Genomic DNA, 21,937 nt, shown 5'->3' with positions numbered 1-21,937 from the left:
GACGTCAATTTCAAGACGTTAATTTCAAGACGTTAATTTCAAGACATTAATTTCAAGACTATAATTTCAAGACTATAATTTCAAGACGTTAATTTCAGGACGTTAATTTCACGGCACATTTCAGGTTCTGTTTGCGACACGTGAATACCAGGATGTTAATTTCAGGATGATAATTTCAGGACGTTAATTTCAGGACGTTAATTTCAGGACGTTAATTTCAGGACGTTAATTTCAAAACATTTCAGGTTCTGTTCACGACACATTAATTTCAAGACATTAATTTCAAGACACATTACAGGTTCTGTTTGCGAAATGTTCATTTCAAGACATTAATTTCAAGACGTTAATTTCAAGACATTAATTTCAAGACACATTTCAGGTTCTGTTTGCGACAGGTTAATTTCAAGACAATAATTTCTTAACATTAATTTCTAAACATTAATGTTACCCCACCCCAGTTGCCAGATGATAATTGCCAGACAATAATTGCCGGACGATAATTGCCAGACGATAATTGCCGGACGATAATTGATGGACGATAATTGCCAGACGATAATTGCCGGACGATAATTGCTGGACGATAATTGCCAGACGATAATTGCCAGACGTTAATTGTCAGACGATAATTGCCGGACTATAATTGCCAGACGATAATTGCCAGACAATAATTGCCAAACGATAATTGCCGGACGATAATTGCCAGACGATAATTGCCAGATCTTAATTGCCAGACGATAATTGCCAGACGATAATTGCCAGACGATAATTGACAGACGATAATTGCCAGACGATAATTGCCGGACGATAATTACCAGACGATAATTGCCGGACGATAATCGCCAGACGATAATTGTCACACGATAATTGCCAGACGATAATTGCCAGACGATAATTCCGAGACGATAATTGCCGGACGATCATTGCCAGACGATAATTGCCGGACGATAATTGCCAGAATATAATTGCCAGACTATAATTTCAAGACTATAATTTCAAGACTATAATTTCAAGACTATAATTTCAAGACATTAATTCCAAGACGTTAATTTCAAGACATTAATTTCAAGACGTTAATTTCAAGACTTTAATTTCAAGACACATTTCAGGTTTTGTTTGCGACAGGTCAATTTCAAGACATTAATTTCAAGACAATAATTTCTTAACATTAATTTCTAGACATTAATGTTATGCCACCCAAATTGCCAGACGATAAGTGCCAGACGATAAGTGCCAGACGAAAAGTGCCAGACGATAATTGCCGGACGATAATTGCCAGACGATAATTGCTGGACGTTAATTGCCAGACGATAATTGCCAGACAATAATTGCCAGACTATAATTTCAAGACTATAATTTCAAGACATTAATTTCAAGACATTAATTTCAAGACATTAATTTCAAGACATTAATGTCAAGACACATTTCAGGTTCTGTTTGCGACATATTAATTTCAGGACGTCAATTTCAGGACGTCAATTTCAAGACGTCAATTTCAAGACGTTAATTTCAAGACAACAATTTCAAGACGTCAATTTCAAGACGTCAATTTCAAGACGTCAATTTCAAGACGTCAATTTCAAGACGTCAATTTCAAGACGTTAATTTCAAGACATTAATTTCAAGACTTTAATTACAATACTATAATTTGAAGACTATAATTTGAAGACGTTAATTTCAAGACGTTAATTTCAAGACGTTAATTTCAAGACGTTAATTTCACGGCACCTTTCAGGTTCTGTTTGCGACACGTGAATTCTAGGATGTTAATTTCAGGACGTTAATTTCAGGACGTTAATTTCAAGACGTTAATTTCAGGACGTTAATTTCAAGACTTTAATTTCAAGACGTTAATTTCACGGCACATTTCAGGTTCTGTTTGCGACGTGTGAATTCCAGGATGTTAATTTCAGGATGTTAATTTCAGGACGTTAATTTCAGGACGTTAAGTTCAGGACGTTAATTTCAGGACGTTAATTTCAAGTCTATAATTTCAAGGCTATAATTTCAAGGCTATAATTTCAAGACTATAATTTCAAGACCATAATTTCAAGACCATAATTTCAAGACGTTAATTTCAAGACGTTAATTTCAAGACGTTAAATTCAAGACGTTAATTTCAAGACATTAATTTCAAGACTTTAATTTCAAGATGTTAATTTCAAGGCACATTTCAGGTTCTGTTTGCGACACGTGAATTCCAGGACGTTAATTTCAGGATGTTAATTTCAGGACGTTAATTTCAGGTCGTTAATTTCAGGACGTTAATTTCAGGACGTTAATTTCAGGATGTTAATTTCAGGACGTTAATTTCAGGACGTTAATTTCAGGACGTTAATTTCAGGACGTTAATTGCAAGTCGTTAATTTCAAGACAATAATTTCAAGTCTATAATTTCAAGACAATAATTTCAAGACTATAATTTCAAGGCAATTATTTCAAGACTATAATTTCAAGGCAATAATTTCCAGACGTCAATTTCAAGACGTTAATTTCAAGATGTTAATTTCAAGACGTTAATTTCAAGACGTTAATTTCAAGACGTTAATTTCACGGCACATTTCAGGTTCTGTTTGTGACACGTGAATTCATGGATGTTAATTTCAGGACGTTAATTTCAGGACGTTAATTTCAGGACGTTAATTTCAGGATGATAATTTCAGGACGTTAATCTCAGGACGTTAATTTCAGGACGTTAATTTCAGGACGTTAATTTCAAGACGTTAATTTCAGGACGTTAATTTCAAGACGTTAATTTCAAGACGTTAATTTCAAGACTATAATTTCAAGGCAATAATTTCAAGGCAATAATTTCATGGCAATAATTTCAAGTCAATAATTTCCAGACGTCAATTTCAAGACGTCAATTTCGAAAAATTAATTTCAAGACATTAATTCCAAGCCATTAATGTCTAGACACATTTCAGGTTCTGTTTGCGACATATTAATTTCAAGACGTTAATTTCAGGACGTTAATTTCAGGGCGTCAATTTCAAGACGTCAATTTCAAGACGTCAATTTCAGGACGACAATTTCAAGACGTCAATTTCAGGACGTCAATTTCAAGACGTCAATTTCAAGACGTCAATTTCAAGACGTCAATTTCAAGACGTTAATTTCAAGACGTTAATTTCAAGACGTTAATTTAAAGACGTTAATTTCAAGACTATAATTTCAAGACTATAATTTCAAGACGTTAATTTCAAGACGTTAATTTCAAGGCGTTAATTTCAAGACGTTAATTTCACGGCACATTTCAGGTTCTGTTTGCGACACGTGAATTCCAGGATGTTAATTTCAGGACATTAATTTCAGTACGTTAATTTCAGGACGTTAATTTCAGGACATTAATTTCAGGACGTTAATTTCAAGACATTAATTTCAAGACATTAATTTCAAGACACATTTCAGGTTCTGTTTGCAACAGGTTAATTACAAGACAATAATTTCTTAACATTAATTTCTAAACATTAATGTTACCCCACCCCAATTACCAGATGATAATTGCCAGACAATAATTGCCAGACGATAATTGCCAGACAATAATTGCCGGACGATAATTGCCGGACGATAATTGCCACATGATAATTGCCAGACGATAATTGCCAGACGATAATTGCCTGACGATAATTGCCAGACGATAATTGCCGGACGATAATTGCCGGACGATAATTGCCGGACGGTAATTTCCGGACGATAGTTGCTGGACGATAATTGCCGGTCGATAATTGCCGGACGATAATTGCCAGACGATAATTGCCTGACGATAATTGCCAGATTATAATTTCCAGACTATTATTGCCAGACTATAATTTCAAGACTATAATTTCAAGACTATAATTTCAAGACATTAATTTCAAGACGTTAATTTCAAGACATTAATTTCAAGACGTTAATTTCAAGACTTTAATTTCAAGACACATTTCAGGTTTTGTTTGCGACAGGTCAATTTCAAGACATTAATTTCAAGACAATAATTTCTTAACATTAATTACTAGACATTAATGTTACGCCACCCCAATTGCCAGACGATAAGTGCCAGACGATAAGTGCCAGACGATAATTGCCAGACGATAAGTGCCAGACGATAAATGCCAGATGATAAGTGCCAGACGATAAGTGCCAGACGATAAGTGCCAGACGATAATTGCCAGACGATAATTGCCAGACTATAATTGCCAGACTATAATTTCAAGACTATAATTTCAAGACTATAATTTCAAGACATTAATTTCAAGACATTAATTTCAAGACATTAATTTCAAGACATTAATTTCAAGACATTAATTTCAAGCCATTAATGTCAAGACACATTTCAGGTTCTGTTTTCGACATATTAATTTCAGGACGTCAATTTCAGGACGTCAATTTCAAGACGTCAATTTCAAGACGTCAATTTCAAGACGTCAATTTCAAGACGTTAATTTCAAGACGTTAATTTCAAGATTTTAATTTAAAGACTATAATTTCAAGACTATAATTTCAAGACGTTAATTTCAAGACGTTAATTTCAAGACGTTAATTTCAAGACTATAATTTCAAGATGTTAATTTTAAGGCACATTTCAGGTTCTGTTTGCGACACGTGTATTCCAGGACGTTAATTTCAGGATGTTAATTTCAGGACGTTAATTTCAGGTCGTTAATTTCAGGACGTTAATTTCAAGTCGTTAATTTCAAGACAATAATTTCAAGTCTATAATTTCAAGACAATAATTTCAAGACTATAATTTCAAGGCAATTATTTCAAGACTATAATTTCAAGGCAATGATTTCAAGGAAATAATTTCAAGGCAATAATTTCCAGACGTCAATTTCAAGACGTTAATTTCAAGATGTTAATTTCAAGACGTTAATTTCAAGACGTTAATTTCAAGACGTTAATTTCACGGCACATTTCAGGTTCTGTTTGTGACACGTGAATTCCTGGATGTTAATTTCAGGACGTGAATTCCAGGATGTTAATTTCAGGACGTTAATTTCAGGACGTTAATTTCAGGACGTTAATTTCAGGATGTTAATTTCAGGACTATAATTTCAGGACGTTAATCTCAGGACGTTAATTTCAGGACGTTAATTTCAGGACGTTAATTTCAGGACGTTAATTTCAAGACGTTAATTTCAGGACGTTAATTTCAAGACGTTAATTTCAAGATGTTAATTTCGAAAAATTAATTTCAAGACATTAATTTCAAGCCATTATTGTCAAGACACATTTCAGATTCTGTTTGCGACATATTAATTTCAAGACGTTAATTTCAGGACGTTAATTTCAGGGTGTCAATTTCAAGACGTCAATTTCAAGACTTCAATTTCAGGACGACAATTTCAAGACGTCAATTTCAGGACGTCAATTTCAAGACGTCAATTTCAAGACGTCAATTTCAAGACGTCAATTTCAAGATGTTAATTTCAAGACGTTAATTTCAAGACGTTAATTTAAAGACGTTAATTTCAAGACTATAATTTCAAGACTATAATTTCAAGACGTTAATTTCAAGACGTTAATTTCAAGGCGTTAATTTCAAGACGTTAATTTCACGGCACATTTCAGGTTCTGTTTGCGACACGTGAATTCCAGGATGTTAATTTCAGGACGTTAATTTCAGGACGTTAATTTCAGGACGTTAATTTCAGGACATTAATTTCAGGACGTTAATTTCAAGACATTAATTTCAAGACATTAATTTCAAGACACATTTCAGTTTCTGTTTGCGACAGGTTAATTAAAAGACAATAATTTCTTAACATTAATTTCTAAACATTAATGTTACCCCACCCCAATTACCAGATGATAATTGCCAGACAATAATTGCCAGACGATAATTGCCAGACAATAATTGCAGGACGATAATTGCCGGACGATAATTGCCAGACGATAATTGCCGGACGATAATTGCCAGACGATAATTGCCAGACGATAATTGCCTGACGATAATTTCCAGACGATAATTGCCGGACGATAATTGCCAGACGATAATTGCCGGACGGTAATTTCCGGACGATAGTTGCCGGACGATAATTGCCGGTCGATAATTGGCGGACGATAATTGCCAGACGATAATTGCCTGACGATAATTGCCAGACTATAATTTCCAGACTATTATTGCCAGACTATAATTTCAAGACTATAATTTCAAGACTATAATTTCAAGACGTTAATTTCAAGACGTTAATTTCAAGACATTAATTTCAAGACGTTAATTTCAAGACTTTAATTTCAAGACACATTTCAGGTTTTGTTTGCGACAGGTCAATTTCAAGACATTAATTTCAAGACAATAATTTCTTAACACTAATTACTAGACATTAATGTTACGCCACCCCAATTGCCAGACGATAAGTGCCAGATGATAAGTGCCAGACGATAATTGCCAGACGATAAGTGCCAGACGATAAGTGCCAGACGATAATTGCCAGACGATAAGTGCCAGACGATAAATGCCAGATGATAAGTGCCAGACGATAAGTGCCAGACGATAAGTGCCAGACGATAAGTGCCAGACGATAAGTGCCAGACGATAATTGCCAGACGATAATTGCCAGACTATAATTGCCAGACTATAATTTCAAGACTATAATTTCAAGACTATAATTTCAAGACATTAATTTCAAGACATTAATTTCAAGACATTAATTTCAAGACATTAATTTCAAGACATTAATTTCAAGCCATTAATGTCAAGACACATTTCAGATTCTGTTTGCGACATATTAATTTCAAGACGTTAATTTCAGGACGTTAATTTCAGGGTGTCAATTTCAAGACGTCAATTTCAAGACTTCAATTTCAGGACGACAATTTCAAGACGTCAATTTCAGGACGTCAATTTCAAGACGTCAATTTCAAGACGTCAATTTCAAGACGTCAATTTCAAGATGTTAATTTCAAGACGTTAATTTCAAGACGTTAATTTAAAGACGTTAATTTCAAGACTATAATTTCAAGACTATAATTTCAAGACGTTAATTTCAAGACGTTAATTTCAAGGCGTTAATTTCAAGACGTTAATTTCACGGCACATTTCAGGTTCTGTTTGCGACACGTGAATTCCAGGATGTTAATTTCAGGACGTTAATTTCAGGACGTTAATTTCAGGACGTTAATTTCAGGACATTAATTTCAGGACGTTAATTTCAAGACATTAATTTCAAGACATTAATTTCAAGACACATTTCAGTTTCTGTTTGCGACAGGTTAATTACAAGACAATAATTTCTTAACATTAATTTCTAAACATTAATGTTACCCCACCCCAATTACCAGATGATAATTGCCAGACAATAATTGCCAGACGATAATTGCCAGACAATAATTGCAGGACGATAATTGCCGGACGATAATTGCCAGACGATAATTGCCGGACGATAATTGCCAGACGATAATTGCCAGACGATAATTGCCTGACGATAATTTCCAGACGATAATTGCCGGACGATAATTGCCAGACGATAATTGCCGGACGGTAATTTCCGGACGATAGTTGCCGGACGATAATTGCCGGTCGACAATTGGCGGACGATAATTGCCAGACGATAATTGCCTGACGATAATTGCCAGACTATAATTTCCAGACTATTATTGCCAGACTATAATTTCAAGACTATAATTTCAAGACTATAATTTCAAGACGTTAATTTCAAGACGTTAATTTCAAGACATTAATTTCAAGACGTTAATTTCAAGACTTTAATTTCAAGACACATTTCAGGTTTTGTTTGCGACAGGTCAATTTCAAGACATTAATTTCAAGACAATAATTTCTTAACACTAATTACTAGACATTAATGTTACGCCACCCCAATTGCCAGACGATAAGTGCCAGATGATAAGTGCCAGACGATAATTGCCAGACGATAAGTGCCAGACGATAAGTGCCAGACGATAATTGCCAGACGATAAGTGCCAGACGATAAATGCCAGATGATAAGTGCCAGACGATAAGTGCCAGACGATAAGTGCCAGACGATAAGTGCCAGACGATAAGTGCCAGACGATAATTGCCAGACGATAATTGCCAGACTATAATTGCCAGACTATAATTTCAAGACTATAATTTCAAGACTATAATTTCAAGACATTAATTTCAAGACATTAATTTCAAGACATTAATTTCAAGACATTAATTTCAAGACATTAATTTCAAGCCATTAATGTCAAGACACATTTCAGGTTCTGTTTGCGACATATTAATTTCAGGACGTCAATTTCAGGACGTCAATTTCAAGACGTCAATTTCAAGACGTCAATTTCAAGACGTCAATTTCAAGACGTTAATTTCAAGACATTAATTTCAAGACTTTAATTTAAAGACTATAATTTCAAGACTATAATTTCAAGACATTAATTTCAAGGCACATTTCAGGTTCTGTTTGCGACATGTGAATTCCAGGATGTTAATTTCAGGACGTTAATTTCAGGACGTTAATTTCAGGACGTTAATTTCAGGACGTTAATTACAGGACGTTAATTTCAGGACGTTAATTTCAGGACGTTAACTTCAGGACGTTAATTTCAAGTCTATAATTTCAAGGCTATAGTTTCAAGGCTATAATTTCAAGACTATAATTTCAAGATTATAATTTCAAAACAATAATTTCAAGACTATAATTTCAAGACGATAATTTCAAGGCATTAATTTCAAGACGTTAATTTCAAGACGTTAATTTCACGGCACATTTCAGGTTCTGTTTGCGACACGTGAATTCCAGGATGTTAATTTCAGGATGATAATTTCAGGACGTTAATTTCAGGACGTTAATTTCAGGACGTTAATTTCAGGACGTTAATTTCAGGATGTTAATTTCAAAACATTTCAGGTTCTGTTCACGACACATTAATTTCAAGACATGAATTTCAAGACACATTACAGGTTCTGTTTGCGAAATGTTCATTTCAAGACATTAATTTCAAGACGTTAATTTCAAGACATTAATTTCAAGACATTAATTTCAAGACATTAATTTCAAGACACATTTCAGGTTCTGTTTGCGACAGGTTAATTTCAAGACAATAATTTCTTAACATTAATTTCAAGACTATAATTTCAAGACCATAATTTCAAGAACATAATTTCAAGACGTTAATTTCAAGACGTTAATTTCAAGACGTTAATTTCAAGTCGTTAATTTCAAGACATTAATTTCAAGACGTTAATTTAAAGACGTTAATTTCACGGCACATTTCAGGTTCTGTTTGCGACACGTGAAATCCAGGATGTTAATTTCAGGATGTTAATTTCAGGACGTTAATTTCAGGACGTTAATTTCAGGACGTTAATTTCAGGACGTTAATTTCAGGACGTTAATTTCAAGACGTTAATTTCAAGATGTTAATTTCAAGACGTTAATTTCACGGCACATTTCAGGTTCTGTTTGCGACACTTGAATTCCAGGATGTTAATTTCAGGACGTTAATTTCAGGACGTTAATTTCAGGACGTTAATTTCAGGACGTTAATTTCAGGACGTTAATTTCAAGACTTTAATTTCAAGACTATAATTTCAAGACTATAATTTCAAGTTGTTAATTTCGAGACGTTAATTTCAAGACTTTAATTTCACGGCACATTTCAGGTTCTGTTTGCGACACGTGAATTCCAGGATGTTAATTTCAGGATGTTAATTTCAGGACGTTAATTTCAGGACGTTAATTTCAAGACGTTAATTTCAAGACGTTAATTTCAAGACATTAATTTCACGGCACATTTCAGGTTCTGTTTGTGACACGTGAATTCCAGGATGTTAATTTCAGGACGTTAATTTCAGGACGTTAATTTCAGGACGTTAATTTCAGGACGTTAATTTCAAGATGTTAATTTCAAGGCACATTTCAGGTTCTGTTTGCGACACGTGAATTCCAGGATGTTAATTTCAGGATGTTAATTTCAGGACGTTAATTTCAGGTCATTAATTTCAGGATGTTAATTTCAGGACGTTAATTTCAGGACGTTAATTTCAGGACGTTAATTTCAAGACATTACTTTCAAGACATTAATTTCAAGACACATTTCAGGTTCTGTTTGCGACAGGTTAATTTCAAGACAATAATTTCTTAACATTAATTTCTAAACTTTAAAGTTACCCCACCCCAATTACCAGATGATAATTGCCAGACAATAAATGCCAGACGATAATTGCCAGATGATAATTGCTGGATGATAATTGCCGGACGATACTTGCCGGACGATAATTGCCAGACGATAATTGCCAGACGATAATTGCCAGACGGTAATTGCCAGACGATAATTGCCGGACGATAATTGCCAGACGATAATTGCCAGACCTTAATTGCCAGACGATAATTGCCAGACGATAATTGCCAGACGATCATTGCCAGACGATAATTGCCGGACGATAATTGCCAGACGATAATTGCCAGACGATAATTGCCAGACGATAATTGCCAGACGATTATTGCCGGACGATAATTGCTGGACGATAATTGCCAGACGATAATTGCCGGACGATAATTGCCAGACGATAATTGCTGGACGATAATTGCCAGACTATTATTGCCAAACTATAATTTCAAGACTATAATTTCAAGACTATAATTTCAAGACATTAATTTTTAGACATTAATGATACGCCACCCAAATTGCCAGACGATAAGTGCCAGACGATAAGTGCCAGACGATAAGTGCCCAGACGATTATTGCCAGACGATAAGTGCCAGACGATAAGTGCCAGACGATAAGTGCCAGACGATAAGTGCCAGACGATAAGTGCCAGACGATAATTGCCAGACGATAATTGCCAGACTATAATTGCCAGACTATAATTTCAAGACTATAATTTCAAGACTATAATTTCAAGAAATTAATTTCAAGACATTAATTTCAAGACATTAATTTCAAGCCATTAAGGACAAGACACATTTCAGGTTCTCTTTGCGACATATTAATTTCAGGACGTCAATTTCAGGACGTCAAATTCAAGACGTCAATTTCAAGACGTCAATTTCAAGACATCAATTTCAAGACGTCAATTTCAAGACGTCAATTTCAAGACGTCAATTTCAAGACGTTAATTTCAAGACGTTAATTTCAAGACTTTAATTTCAAGACTATAATTTCAAGTCTATAATTTCAAGACGTTAATTTAAAGATGTTAATTTCACGGCACATTTAAGGTTCTGTTTGCGACACGTGAAATCCAGGATGTTAATTTCAGGACGTTAATTTCAGGACGTTAATTTCAGGACGTTAATTTCAGGACGTTAATTTCAGGACGTTAATTTCAGGACGTTAATTTCAGGACGTTAATTTCAGGACTTCAATTTCAGGACATTAATTTCAAGACGTTAATTTCAAGACTATAATTTCAAGACTATAATTTCAAGACGTTAATTTCAAGGCATTAATTTCAAGACGTTAATTTCAAGACGTTAATTTCACGGCACATTTCAGGTTCTGTTTGCGACACGTGAATTCCAGGATGTTAATTTCAGGACATTAATTTCAGGACGTTAATTTCAGGACGTTAATTTCAGGACGTTAATTTCAGGACGTTAATTTCAGGACGTTAATTTCAGGACGTTAATTTCAAGACATTAATTTAAAGACATTAATTTCAAGACACATTTCCGGTTCTGTTTGTGACAGGTTAATTTCAAGACAATAATTTCTTAACATTAATTTCTATACATTAATGTTACCCCACCCCAATTACCAGATGATAATTGCCAGACAATAATTGCCAGACGATAATTGCTAGATGATAATTGACGGACGATAATTGCCAGACGATAATTGCCAGACGATAATTGCCAGACGATAATTGCCAGACGATAATTGCCGGACGATAATTGCCAGACGATAATTGTCGGACGATAATTGCCGGACGATAATTGCCAGACGATAATTGCCAGACTCTAATTGCCAGACTATTATTGCCAGACTATAATTTCAAGACTATAATTTCAAGACTATAATTTCAAGACATTAATTTCAAGACGTTAATTTCAAGACATTAATTTGAAGACGTTAATTTCAAGACTTTAATTTCAAGACACATTTCAGGTTTTGTTTGCGACAGGTCAATTTCAAGACATTAATTTAAAGACAATAATTTCTTAACATTAATTTCTAGATATTAATATTATGCCACCCCAATTGCCAGACGATAAGTGCCAGATGATAAGTGCCAGACGATAAGTGCCAGATGATAAGTGCCAGACGATAAGTGCAGACGAAAAGTGCCAGACGATAAGTGCCAGACGGTAATTGCCAGACGATAATTGCCAGACGATAATTGCCAGACTATAATTGCCAGACGTCAATTTCAAGACGTCAATTTCAAGACGTCAATTTCAAGACGTTAATTTCAAGACGTTAATTTCAAGACTTTAATTACAATACTATAATTTGAAGACTATAATTTCAAGACGTTAATTTCAAGACGTTAATTTCAAGACGTTAATTTCAAGACGTTAATTTCACGGCACATTTCAGGTTCTGTTTGCGACACGTGAAATCTAGGATGTTAATTTCAGGACGTTAATTTCAGGACGTTAATTTCAAGACGTTAATTTCAGGACGTTAATTTCAAGACTTTAATTTCAAGACGTTAATTTCACGGCACATTTCAGGTTCTGTTTGCGATACGCGAATTCCAGGATGTTAATTTCACGATGTTAATTTCAGGACGTTAATTTCAGGACGTTAATTTCAGGACGTTAATTTCAGGACGTTAATTTCAAGTCTATAATTTCAAGGCTATAATTTCATGGCTATAATTTCAAGACTATAATTTCAAGACTATAATTTCAAAACAATAATTTCAAGACTATAATTTCAAGACCATAATTTCAAGACTATAATTTCAAGACTATAATTTCAAGACATTAATTTCTAGACATTAATGTTACGCCACCCCAATTGCCAGACGATAAGTGCTAGACGATAAGTGCCAGACGATAAGTGCCAGACGATAAGTGCCAGACGATAATTGCCAGACAATAAGTGCCAGACGATAAATGCCAGACGATAAGTGCCAGATGATAAATGCCAGACGATAAGTGCCAGACGATAAGTGCCAGACGATAAGTGCCAGACGATAATTGCCAGACGATAATTGCCAGACTATAATTGCCAGACTATAATTTCAAGACTATAATTTCAAGACCATAATTTCAAGACATTAATTTCAAGACATTAATTTCAAGACATTAATTTCAAGACATTAATTTCAAGACATTAATTTCAAACCATTGATGTCAAGACTCATTTCAGGTTCTGTTTGCGACATATTAATTTCAGGACGTCAATTTCAAGACGTCAATTTGAAGACGTCAATTTCAAGACGTCAATTTCAAGATGTCAATTTCAAGACGTCAATTTCAAGATGTCAATTTAAAGACGTTAATTTCAAGACGTTAATTTGAAGACTTTAATTTCAAGAATATAATTTCAAGACTATAATTTCAAGACGTTAATTTCAAGACTTTAATTTCAAGACGTTAATTTCACGGCACATTTCAGGTTGAGTTTGCGACACGTGAATTCCAGGATGTTAATTTCAGGACGTTAATTTCAGTACGTTAATTTCAGGACGTTAATTTCAGGACGTTAATTTCAGGACGTTAATTTCAGGACGTTAATTTCAAGACGTTAATTTCACGGCAATTTCAGGTTCTGTTTGCGACACGTGAATTCCAGGATGTTAATTTCAGGATGTTAATTTCAGGACGTCAATTTCAGGACGTTAATTTCAGGACGTTAATTTCAGGACGTTAATTTGAAGACTTTAATTTCAAGAATATAATTTCAAGACTATAATTTCAAGACGTCAATTTCAAGACGTCAATTTCAGGACGACAATTTCAAGACGTCAATTTCAGGACGTCAATTTCAAGACGTCAATTTGAAGACGTCAATTTCAAGACGTTAATTTCAAGACGTTAATTTCAAGACATTAATTTCAAGACTATAATTTCAAGACTATAATTTCAAGACGTTAATTTCAGGACGTTAATTTCACGGCACATTTCAGGTTCTGTTTGCGACACGTGAATACCAGGATGTTAATTTCAGGATGATAATTTCAGGACGTTAATTTCAGGACGTTAATTTCAGGACGTTAATTTCAGGACGTTAATTTCAAAACATTTCAGGTTCTGTTCACGACACATTAATTTCAAGACATTAATTTCAAGACACATTACAGGTTCTGTTTGCGAAATGTTCATTTCAAGACATTAATTTCAAGACGTTAATTTCAAGACATTAATTTCAAGACACATTTCAGGTTCTGTTTGCGACAGGTTAATTTCAAGACAATAATTTCTTAACATTAATTTCTAAACATTAATGTTACCCCACCCCAGTTGCCAGATGATAATTGCCAGACAATAATTGCCGGACGATAATTGCCAGACGATAATTGCCGGACGATAATTGATGGACGATAATTGCCAGACGATAATTGCCGGACGATAATTGCTGGACGATAATTGCCAGACGATAATTGCCAGACGTTAATTGTCAGACGATAATTGCCGGACTATAATTGCCAGACGATAATTGCCAGACAATAATTGCCAAACGATAATTGCCGGACGATAATTGCCAGACGATAATTGCCAGATCTTAATTGCCAGACGATAATTGCCAGACGATAATTGCCAGACGATAATTGACAGACGATAATTGCCAGACGATAATTGCCGGACGATAATTACCAGACGATAATTGCCGGACGATAATCGCCAGACGATAATTGTCACACGATAATTGCCAGACGATAATTGCCAGACGATAATTCCGAGACGATAATTGCCGGACGATCATTGCCAGACGATAATTGCCGGACGATAATTGCCAGAATATAATTGCCAGACTATAATTTCAAGACTATAATTTCAAGACTATAATTTCAAGACTATAATTTCAAGACATTAATTCCAAGACGTTAATTTCAAGACATTAATTTCAAGACGTTAATTTCAAGACTTTAATTTCAAGACACATTTCAGGTTTTGTTTGCGACAGGTCAATTTCAAGACATTAATTTCAAGACAATAATTTCTTAACATTAATTTCTAGACATTAATGTTATGCCACCCAAATTGCCAGACGATAAGTGCCAGACGATAAGTGCCAGACGAAAAGTGCCAGACGATAATTGCCGGACGATAATTGCCAGACGATAATTGCTGGACGTTAATTGCCAGACGATAATTGCCAGACAATAATTGCCAGACTATAATTTCAAGACTATAATTTCAAGACATTAATTTCAAGACATTAATTTCAAGACATTAATTTCAAGACATTAATGTCAAGACACATTTCAGGTTCTGTTTGCGACATATTAATTTCAGGACGTCAATTTCAGGACGTCAATTTCAAGACGTCAATTTCAAGACGTTAATTTCAAGACAACAATTTCAAGACGTCAATTTCAAGACGTCAATTTCAAGACGTCAATTTCAAGACGTCAATTTCAAGACGTCAATTTCAAGACGTTAATTTCAAGACATTAATTTCAAGACTTTAATTACAATACTATAATTTGAAGACTATAATTTGAAGACGTTAATTTCAAGACGTTAATTTCAAGACGTTAATTTCAAGACGTTAATTTCACGGCACCTTTCAGGTTCTGTTTGCGACACGTGAATTCTAGGATGTTAATTTCAGGACGTTAATTTCAGGACGTTAATTTCAAGACGTTAATTTCAGGACGTTAATTTCAAGACTTTAATTTCAAGACGTTAATTTCACGGCACATTTCAGGTTCTGTTTGCGACGTGTGAATTCCAGGATGTTAATTTCAGGATGTTAATTTCAGGACGTTAATTTCAGGACGTTAAGTTCAGGACGTTAATTTCAGGACGTTAATTTCAAGTCTATAATTTCAAGGCTATAATTTCAAGGCTATAATTTCAAGACTATAATTTCAAGACCATAATTTCAAGACCATAATTTCAAGACGTTAATTTCAAGACGTTAATTTCAAGACGTTAAATTCAAGACGTTAATTTCAAGACATTAATTTCAAGACTTTAATTTCAAGATGTTAATTTCAAGGCACATTTCAGGTTCTGTTTGCGACACGTGAATTCCAGGACGTTAATTTCAGGATGTTAATTTCAGGACGTTAATTTCAGGTCGTTAATTTCAGGACGTTAATTTCAGGACGTTAATTTCAGGATGTTAATTTCAGGACGTTAATTTCAGGACGTTAATTTCAGGACGTTAATTTCAGGACGTTAATTGCAAGTCGTTAATTTCAAGACAATAATTTCAAGTCTATAATTTCAAGACAATAATTTCAAGACTATAATTTCAAGGCAATTATTTCAAGACTATAATTTCAAGGCAATAATTTCCAGACGTCAATTTCAAGACGTTAATTTCAAGATGTTAATTTCAAGACGTTAATTTCAAGACGTTAATTTCAAGACGTTAATTTCACGGCACATTTCAGGTTCTGTTTGTGACACGTGAATTCATGGATGTTAATTTCAGGACGTTAATTTCAGGACGTTAATTTCAGGACGTTAATTTCAGGATGATAATTTCAGGACGTTAATCTCAGGACGTTAATTTCAGGACGTTAATTTCAGGACGTTAATTTCAAGACGTTAATTTCAGGACGTTAATTTCAAGACGTTAATTTCAAGACGTTAATTTCAAGACTATAATTTCAAGGCAATAATTTCAAGGCAATAATTTCATGGCAATAATTTCAAGTCAATAATTTCCAGACGTCAATTTCAAGACGTCAATTTCGAAAAATTAATTTCAAGACATTAATTCCAAGCCATTAATGTCTAGACACATTTCAGGTTCTGTTTGCGACATATTAATTTCAAGACGTTAATTTCAGGACGTTAATTTCAGGGCGTCAATTTCAAGACGTCAATTTCAAGACGTCAATTTCAGGACGACAATTTCAAGACGTCAATTTCAGGACGTCAATTTCAAGACGTCAATTTCAAGACGTCAATTTCAAGACGTCAATTTCAAGACGTTAATTTCAAGACGTTAATTTCAAGACGTTAATTTAAAGACGTTAATTTCAAGACTATAATTTCAAGACTATAATTTCAAGACGTTAATTTCAAGACGTTAATTTCAAGGCGTTAATTTCAAGACGTTAATTTCACGGCACATTTCAGGTTCTGTTTGCGACACGTGAATTCCAGGATGTTAATTTCAGGACATTAATTTCAGTACGTTAATTTCAGGACGTTAATTTCAGGACATTAATTTCAGGACGTTAATTTCAAGACATTAATTTCAAGACATTAATTTCAAGACACATTTCAGGTTCTGTTTGCAACAGGTTAATTACAAGACAATAATTTCTTAACATTAATTTCTAAACATTAATGTTACCCCACCCCAATTACCAGATGATAATTGCCAGACAATAATTGCCAGACGATAATTGCCAGACAATAATTGCCGGACGATAATTGCCGGACGATAATTGCCACATGATAATTGCCAGACGATAATTGCCAGACGATAATTGCCTGACGATAATTGCCAGACGATAATTGCCGGACGATAATTGCCGGACGATAATTGCCGGACGGTAATTTCCGGACGATAGTTGCTGGACGATAATTGCCGGTCGATAATTGCCGGACGATAATTGCCAGACGATAATTGCCTGACGATAATTGCCAGATTATAATTTCCAGACTATTATTGCCAGACTATAATTTCAAGACTATAATTTCAAGACTATAATTTCAAGACATTAATTTCAAGACGTTAATTTCAAGACATTAATTTCAAGACGTTAATTTCAAGACTTTAATTTCAAGACACATTTCAGGTTTTGTTTGCGACAGGTCAATTTCAAGACATTAATTTCAAGACAATAATTTCTTAACATTAATTACTAGACATTAATGTTACGCCACCCCAATTGCCAGACGATAAGTGCCAGACGATAAGTGCCAGACGATAATTGCCAGACGATAAGTGCCAGACGATAAATGCCAGATGATAAGTGCCAGACGATAAGTGCCAGACGATAAGTGCCAGACGATAATTGCCAGACGATAATTGCCAGACTATAATTGCCAGACTATAATTTCAAGACTATAATTTCAAGACTATAATTTCAAGACATTAATTTCAAGACATTAATTTCAAGACATTAATTTCAAGACATTAATTTCAAGACATTAATTTCAAGCCATTAATGTCAAGACACATTTCAGGTTCTGTTTTCGACATATTAATTTCAGGACGTCAATTTCAGGACGTCAATTTCAAGACGTCAATTTCAAGACGTCAATTTCAAGACGTCAATTTCAAGACGTTAATTTCAAGACGTTAATTTCAAGATTTTAATTTAAAGACTATAATTTCAAGACTATAATTTCAAGACGTTAATTTCAAGACGTTAATTTCAAGACGTTAATTTCAAGACTATAATTTCAAGATGTTAATTTTAAGGCACATTTCAGGTTCTGTTTGCGACACGTGTATTCCAGGACGTTAATTTCAGGATGTTAATTTCAGGACGTTAATTTCAGGTCGTTAATTTCAGGACGTTAATTTCAAGTCGTTAATTTCAAGACAATAATTTCAAGTCTATAATTTCAAGACAATAATTTCAAGACTATAATTTCAAGGCAATTATTTCAAGACTATAATTTCAAGGCAATGATTTCAAGGAAATAATTTCAAGGCAATAATTTCCAGACGTCAATTTCAAGACGTTAATTTCAAGATGTTAATTTCAAGATGTTAATTTCAAGACGTTAATTTCAAGACGTTAATTTCACGGCACATTTCAGGTTCTGTTTGTGACACGTGAATTCCTGGATGTTAATTTCAGGACGTGAATTCCAGGATGTTAATTTCAGGACGTTAATTTCAGGACGTTAATTTCAGGACGTTAATTTCAGGATGTTAATTTCAGGACTATAATTTCAGGACGTTAATCTCAGGACGTTAATTTCAGGACGTTAATTTCAGGACGTTAATTTCAGGACGTTAATTTCAAGACGTTAATTTCAGGACGTTAATTTCAAGACGTTAATTTCAAGATGTTAATTTCGAAAAATTAATTTCAAGACATTAATTTCAAGCCATTATTGTCAAGACACATTTCAGATTCTGTTTGCGACATATTAATTTCAAGACGTTAATTTCAGGACGTTAATTTCAGGGTGTCAATTTCAAGACGTCAATTTCAAGACTTCAATTTCAGGACGACAATTTCAAGACGTCAATTTCAGGACGTCAATTTCAAGACGTCAATTTCAAGACGTCAATTTCAAGACGTCAATTTCAAGATGTTAATTTCAAGACGTTAATTTCAAGACGTTAATTTAAAGACGTTAATTTCAAGACTATAATTTCAAGACTATAATTTCAAGACGTTAATTTCAAGACGTTAATTTCAAGGCGTTAATTTCAAGACGTTAATTTCACGGCACATTTCAGGTTCTGTTTGCGACACGTGAATTCCAGGATGTTAATTTCAGGACGTTAATTTCAGGACGTTAATTTCAGGACGTTAATTTCAGGACATTAATTTCAGGACGTTAATTTCAAGACATTAATTTCAAGACATTAATTTCAAGACACATTTCAGTTTCTGTTTGCGACAGGTTAATTACAAGACAATAATTTCTTAACATTAATTTCTAAACATTAATGTTACCCCACCCCAATTACCAGATGATAATTGCCAGACAATAATTGCCAGACGATAATTGCCAGACAATAATTGCAGGACGATAATTGCCGGACGATAATTGCCAGACGATAATTGCCGGACGATAATTGCCAGACGATAATTGCCAGACGATAATTGCCTGACGATAATTTCCAGACGATAATTGCCGGACGATAATTGCCAGACGATAATTGCCGGACGGTAATTTCCGGACGATAGTTGCCGGACGATAATTGCCGGTCGATAATTGGCGGACGATAATTGCCAGACGATAATTGCCTGACGATAATTGCCAGACTATAATTTCCAGACTATTATTGCCAGACTATAATTTCAAGACTATAATTTCAAGACTATAATTTCAAGACGTTAATTTCAAGACGTTAATTTCAAGACATTAATTTCAAGACGTTAATTTCAAGACTTTAATTTCAAGACACATTTCAGGTTTTGTTTGCGACAGGTCAATTTCAAGACATTAATTTCAAGACAATAATTTCTTAACACTAATTACTAGACATTAATGTTACGCAACCCCAATTGCCAGACGATAAGTGCCAGATGATAAGTGCCAGACGATAATTGCCAGACGATAAGTGCCAGACGATAAGTGCCAGACGATAATTGCCAGACGATAAGTGCCAGACGATAAATGCCAGATGATAAGTGCCAGACGATAAGTGCCAGACGATAAGTGCCAGACGATAAGTGCCAGACGATAAGTGCCAGACGATAATTGCCAGACGATAATTGCCAGACTATAATTGCCAGACTATAATTTCAAGACTATAATTTCAAGACTATAATTTCAAGACATTAATTTCAAGACATTAATTTCAAGACATTAATTTCAAGACATTAATTTCAAGACATTAATTTCAAGCCATTAATGTCAAGACACATTTCAGATTCTGTTTGCGACATATTAATTTCAAGACGTTAATTTCAGGACGTTAATTTCAGGGTGTCAATTTCAAGACGTCAATTTCAAGACTTCAATTTCAGGACGACAATTTCAAGACGTCAATTTCAGGACGTCAATTTCAAGACGTCAATTTCAAGACGTCAATTTCAAGACGTCAATTTCAAGATGTTAATTTCAAGACGTTAATTTCAAGACGTTAATTTAAAGACGTTAATTTCAAGACTATAATTTCAAGACTATAATTTCAAGACGTTAATTTCAAGACGTTAATTTCAAGGCGTTAATTTCAAGACGTTAATTTCACGGCACATTTCAGGTTCTGTTTGCGACACGTGAATTCCAGGATGTTAATTTCAGGACGTTAATTTCAGGACGTTAATTTCAGGACGTTAATTTCAGGACATTAATTTCAGGACGTTAATTTCAAGACATTAATTTCAAGACATTAATTTCAAGACACATTTCAGTTTCTGTTTGCGACAGGTTAATTACAAGACAATAATTTCTTAACATTAATTTCTAAACATTAATGTTACCCCACCCCAATTACCAGATGATAATTGCCAGACAATAATTGCCAGACGATAATTGCCAGACAATAATTGCAGGACGATAATTGCCGGACGATAATTGCCAGACGATAATTGCCGGACGATAATTGCCAGACGATAATTGCCAGACGATAATTGCCTGACGATAATTTCCAGACGATAATTGCCGGACGATAATTGCCAGACGATAATTGCCGGACGGTAATTTCCGGACGATAGTTGCCGGACGATAATTGCCGGTCGATAATTGGCGGACGATAATTGCCAGACGATAATTGCCTGACGATAATTGCCAGACTATAATTTCCAGACTATTATTGCCAGACTATAATTTCAAGACTATAATTTCAAGACTATAATTTCAAGACGTTAATTTCAAGACGTTAATTTCAAGACATTAATTTCAAGACGTTAATTTCAAGACTTTAATTTCAAGACACATTTCAGGTTTTGTTTGCGACAGGTCAATTTCAAGACATTAATTTCAAGACAATAATTTCTTAACACTAATTACTAGACATTAATGTTACGCCACCCCAATTGCCAGACGATAAGTGCCAGATGATAAGTGCCAGACGATAATTGCCAGACGATAAGTGCCAGACGATAAGTGCCAGACGATAATTGCCAGACGATAAGTGCCAGACGATAAATGCCAGATGATAAGTGCCAGACGATAAGTGCCAGACGATAAGTGCCAGACGATAAGTGCCAGACGATAAGTGCCAGACGATAATTGCCAGACGATAATTGCCAGACTATAATTGCCAGACTATAATTTCAAGACTATAATTTCAAGACTATAATTTC

Source organism: Narcine bancroftii, chromosome 4 (assembly GCF_036971445.1).
Source record: "Narcine bancroftii isolate sNarBan1 chromosome 4, sNarBan1.hap1, whole genome shotgun sequence".
Classification (NCBI taxonomy): Eukaryota; Metazoa; Chordata; class Chondrichthyes; order Torpediniformes; family Narcinidae; genus Narcine; species Narcine bancroftii.
This window is presented reverse-complemented; position numbering follows the sequence as displayed.